This window comes from Citrus sinensis, chromosome 5, assembly GCF_022201045.2.
Source record: "Citrus sinensis cultivar Valencia sweet orange chromosome 5, DVS_A1.0, whole genome shotgun sequence".
In the NCBI taxonomy this organism is placed as follows: Eukaryota; Viridiplantae; Streptophyta; class Magnoliopsida; order Sapindales; family Rutaceae; genus Citrus; species Citrus sinensis.
Genome location: NC_068560.1, coordinates 17,570,461 through 17,576,066, shown reverse-complemented (window position 1 = coordinate 17,576,066; position 5,606 = coordinate 17,570,461). Strand labels below are relative to the sequence as shown.

At 36.5% G+C, this 5,606-nt stretch overlaps 1 non-coding gene across 1 annotated transcript; it reads right to left on the bottom strand.

Moving 5' to 3' along the window:
- Positions 1–2,565: 2,565 nt before the first annotated feature.
- LOC112499456 (small nucleolar RNA R71) lies at positions 2,566–2,671 on the bottom strand. The gene has a single exon (XR_003067051.2). It is a non-coding gene; the product is annotated as a small nucleolar RNA R71 (small nucleolar RNA).
- Positions 2,672–5,606: the final 2,935 nt, after the last annotated feature.

The window sequence follows — 5,606 nt, the reverse complement described above, 5'->3', positions numbered from 1 at the left end:
AAAATAAGCAAGCATACAATTTCTAATGTGAGAGAAACAATAAAACTATTGAGAGAATGAGTGTTATTGGGGCTTTGGGTTTGAGGAAAATACTGAAGTAATTGTAATAATTTTGCACATAGTTAATTTTTCTCTCGTCATCCTTAGTTGCATAATTTTCTCAAGTGTAGGAGTTTTCACATAAATTTTTGTGTTATATGATTGGTTTTATTGTTCATCTATATGTTCTATTAATTATTTGTTTGGTATTTATGCTTTCAAGATCTTCGGTGGAGTTAAAATCCCCCAACATTAGGTTTAGATATAATCTAGGTCATTAGGATTTACATGTAAGCCCAAACATGAGTGTGCCCTTTGCATTGATTATGCAGTATAATTGATAACTCTAGGAAATGAGAGTTATTACATCAATTTTAGACTTGAATCAAGGTCATTTAGAGAACAAATAAAGTGTTTTTATTACATTTTGATTACCTTTTGCATAAACATTCATTTTAGTTAGGTTTTAATAAGTTTTGTTTAAATCAAGTAATTTGTGCTAAAAACAGGTGCATAATTGTAGGTTTTAAATTTATAAAGGGATGCTGAGACATTAGATGAGCAAGAGGAGGAAAGAAGATAACCACAAAAGAAGACAAGCACAATCGGGAATAATGCAGTGCTGTTGTGGATGCTAGGGCAACCAGTGCTGCAGAAATCAGAGAGCAATGTGGGAGAAAGCTTAAAGCGTGGGTCAGCTATAAAATCGCGATTTGCATGCTTCCTAATTTAAACGCATGCACGCGCATGGACTTTGGGTCTTTTACCCTAATTTGCAATATAAAAGGAGGCGTGCACCACATAGAAAGGCAGCAAGGAACTATCATAAAAAAAAATTAAAAAGGCAAGAAGAAGGAGATCAAGATTGAGGAGTGATATTCGAAAACAAAGAAAAGAACTGTGCAGAATTATTTGTCTTTCATCGTGCTCAACTTATATTTTCTCTTCTTCCTTGAATTGTTTGGATGTATTCCAAGATCAATATATTTATGTTTATTTTTCTCATCCAGATTATGAACTAAATTTACTTGTGGTTGAATGACAAATAATCCAATGGGTTCTTGATTGTTCTTTTATGTTGTTATGGTAATGCTGTAGCATTATACTCTAGTAGTTTTTATGAATACAACTGTTATTTCGGTTGACCACCCATTTAATAGTTTCAGTTAAGATAGAGCAGCAAAAGGACATATCTTAGCGGATATTATTAGAGTATTACTTGTTTTTAAGTCGAGTTTCTTGGATTAGGTTACCTTAAATCCCATAAGGGCAATACTTGAAGTTAAGATTTGTGACACTCTAAACATAGGTGTTCACCTTGTAGGGTGGAGAGATTAAAGGTTATAATGCCGTACCATAAATATATGAGCAACTGGTCATTGTTAGTAGATTTAAAGGTATGAGATTTCCAACATGCGATAGCTGCAGATGTAGATTCATTCTACCCATTGCTGCAGCACTTATTGTAACAATTGGTGCTAATTTGGTAAACAACAGTCACCCCATTAGGAGAGTTTGATCACTCAACTACTATATTCTCAATTGATTCTTAGACACATTTAACTTAGTTTATTTCATTACAGTATTGTTTTATTTCCATCTCTCACAATTATTAACTACGATAGAATTATTTGACAATTGTTTGTTTCGGTCTTTAGTTGATTTGCACTATTGTGATTGCTTTAGCATTTTGGAGTAACATCAATCCTTGTGGAGATGATCTTGAATACTCATCACTTTATTACTTGTTGTGTATACTTGCACATTGGCATTGATAGAAATTGATTATAGAAATTAACCAACAAGTTTTTGGAGCCGTTGCCGGGGATTGTTGTTTATTTTTTAAGTGTGAAGTAAATCTTGATAGCACCGAATTTGATTTGATTTATTCTGTTTATTGGCAGATCGATACATGCATGCGCAAAGACAAATCTGTAATATTCCAATTTGATCCTGAGATTGAAAGGACTATTAGGAGATTGCGAAGAGAACAAAGGAATTCAGAAATTGCTTCAAGCATGAATAATTTACAGGATGCAGGGAATTTGAATCCTCACGGACCCTTGCAACCAGTCAACATTCAAGAAGGGCAGAATGAGCATGCTAACGGGAGACAGCCAGGCAATAACAACATTATTTACATGGCTGATGACAGAGACAGAGCTATAAGAGATTATGCTGTGCTAACTCCCCAAGTTGTACATCCTGGCATCATCAGACCTGAAGTAGACGCTGCAAATTTTGAATTAAAGCTAGTAATGTTTCAAATGTTGCAAACAGTTGGGCAATTCAATGGATTGCCAAATGAAGATCCTCATCTCCATCTTAAATTGTTCTTGGAAGTAAGTGATACTTTCAAGATTGCTGAAGCAACACAAGATGCCTTAAGGCTGAGGCTATTCCCTTATTCCTTAAGAGATCGAGCAAGAGCATGGTTAAATTCGTTACCATCTGATTCCATCACTATATGGAATGAACTGGCTGATAAATTCCTAATGAAATATTTCCCACCAACAAAAAATGCAAAGTTGCAGAATGAAATTACTTCCTTCCATCAACTAAAAGATGAAAGTTTGTACGAGGCTTGGGAAAGATTCAAGGAATTGCTCAACAGGTGTCCTCATTATGGTATTCCTTGTTGCATTCAATTGGAAACTTTCTACAATGGGTTAAATCCAAGTACAAGGTTAATGGTGGATGCTTCAGCAAATGGAGCTCTGTTATCCAAATCTTACACTGAAGCTTATGAAATTCTGGAAAGAATTGCTAACAATAATTACCAGTGGCCTTCAACCAGGCAATCAGCAGCAAGAGGATCAGCAGGGGTACATAACATTGATGCAATTACAGCCTTATCAGCACAAGTAACCTCATTGACTAACATGGTAAAAGCCATGATAGCTGCTCCAGCAACAGTAAAGTAAGTTACTGAACTTTCTTGTGTCTATTGTGGTGAAGAACATGATTTTGATAATTGTCCTGGAAATCCAGCTTTAGTAAACTACGTGGGTAACTTCAATCGACAACCTCAGAACAACTCATATTCAAATACTTACAATCCAAGCTGGAAACAACACCCAAATTTCTCATGGAGCAGTCAGAATCGAAATGCTCTAGCATTGAATGGACTGAGTAGAAACACACAACCACCTGGCTTTCATCAACAAAGTCAAGGGCAAAAGCATAGTAGTCAAGATCCAATCACTTCACTGGAAGCACTGATCAATGAGTATATTGCAAATAATGAAACAATTGTGCAGAGTCAAACAGTGTCCTTGAGAAACCTTGATAACTAAATAGGACAACTAGCCACAGCAATGAGCAGCAGAACTCAAGGAAGCCTACCTATCAACAAAGAAGACCCTAGGAGAGAGAGCAAAGAACACTACAAAGTAATTAGTTTGAGATCTGGAAAGATTGTTGATATCCCAATTGAGGTGACAAAAAATGGGATGGAATACAATTCAGCACAAAAACCAACTCAAAAGGAAAGCCTGTTACAGCAAACTCCTCTTCAAGACACTGGTTACATGGGCCAAGCTACAACAACTACAGAGGAAATTCAACTAGAACATACTGAAAAAGAAGTCACAACACCAGTAGTTACAACTTGCACCAAATCAAACAAACAAAGTTTGATATCTCCTGAAGCTACCCAGCAGTTTAGACATCCACCGCCTTTACCACAAAGGTTCCAGAAGCAAAAATAAGACAAGCAGTTCAGCAAATTCCTAGAAGTGTTGAAACAACTGCACATAAATATACCTTTTGTGGAAGCCTTGGAGCAAGTGCCAAATTATGTGAAATTTCTAAAAGATATCTTGGCACGAAAAAGAAGGTTGGGAGAGTTTGAAACTGTTTCTTTAACACAGGAAAGCAGTCATATGCTCCAGAGTAAAATTCTCACAAAATTGAAAGATCTAGGGAGTTTTACAATATCCTGTTCTATAGGGACTAGGTATGCTGGCAGAACACTTTGTGACTTGGGAGCTAGTATTAATTTGATGCCATTATTTGTATTTAAGCAACTGGGAGTAGGGGAGTGCAGACCAACAACAGTCACCATGCAATTAGCTGACAGATCTTATATATACCCTGAAGGAAAGATAGAGGATGTATTGGTGAAGGTTGACAAATTCATCTTTCCAGTGGATTTCGTTGTGCTGGACTTTGAAGCTGACAAAGAGGTACCCATTATACTTGGAAGACCTTTTCTAGCAACTTGAAAAATTTTGATAGATGTGCAGAAAAGAGAGCTCACCATAAGAGTGAATGATAAGCAAGTCACATTTAATGTACTAGAGGCTATGAGGAACCCTGATGAAGTAGAAGATTGCAATTTCCTAAGTGTAGTGGATCTTGTTGTAACAGACAGAATGGACAGATGCTGCAGTGATGTACTTGACAAAGTCACCACCTTTGAGGATGTTGAAGAGGAAGATGTTGCAGCAATCCAAACAGATTGGATGGACAAATAGCAATATGATAGGCACAACAGGTTTATTGAACACCTGAATCTTTCAGACAGGGAAGTAAAAACAACTTTACCATCTATTGAATCACCTCTTAGTTTTGAATTAAAACTGTTACCTTCACATTTAAAGTATGCTTATCTTGGTCAAAACAACACACTTCCTATAATCATTTCTTTTACTTTGGATGCAGGTCAAGAACATAGTATAGTAGATTTGCTAGGAAAATATAGAAGAGCAATTGGATGGACTATGGCAGATATAAAGGGGATAAGCCCATCCATATGTATGCATAAAATCTTGTTAGAGAATTGTTCCAGCAATTCGGTGGAGCACCAGAGAAGGCTGAATCCTATTATGAAAGAAGTGGTGAAGAAAGAAATCATCAAATGGTTAGATGCTAGAGTCATATACCCAATATCAGATAGTTCATGGTTAAGCCCAGTTCAATGTGTTCCAAAGAAATGAGGGATAATAGTAATGGCTAATTAGAAGAATGAACTTATTCCTACAAAGACAGTGACTGGATGGAGAGTGTGTATGGATTACAGGAAGCTCAACAAAGCCACAAGAAAAGACAATTTCTCACTTTCATTCATAGATCAGATGTTGGACAGACTTGCTGGAAAACAATACTATTGCTTCTTAGATGGGTATTCAGGCTACAATCAGATTGCTATAGCTCTAGAGGATTAAGAGAAGACTACATTTACTTGTCCCTATGGAACATTTACCTTCAGAAGAATGCTATTTGGGCTATGCAATGCTCCAGCAACTTTTCAGAGATGCATGATGTCTATATTTTTTGATATGGTAGAGCAAGCTTTGGAAGTTTTCATGGATGACTTCTCAGTTTTTGGGGACACATACAATGATTGTTTACACAACTTGGAAGAAGTTCTTAAAAGATATGAGATGACCAACTTAGTACTCAGTTGGGAAAAGTGCCATTTCATGGTGCAAGAAGGAATAGTGCTGGGTCATAAGATATCTAAGGATAGTATTGAGGTAGACAAAGCTAAGATAGAGGTAATAGATAAACTGCCACCTCCAACTTCAGTAAAGGGTATTAGGAGTTTTTTGGGTCATGCTGGA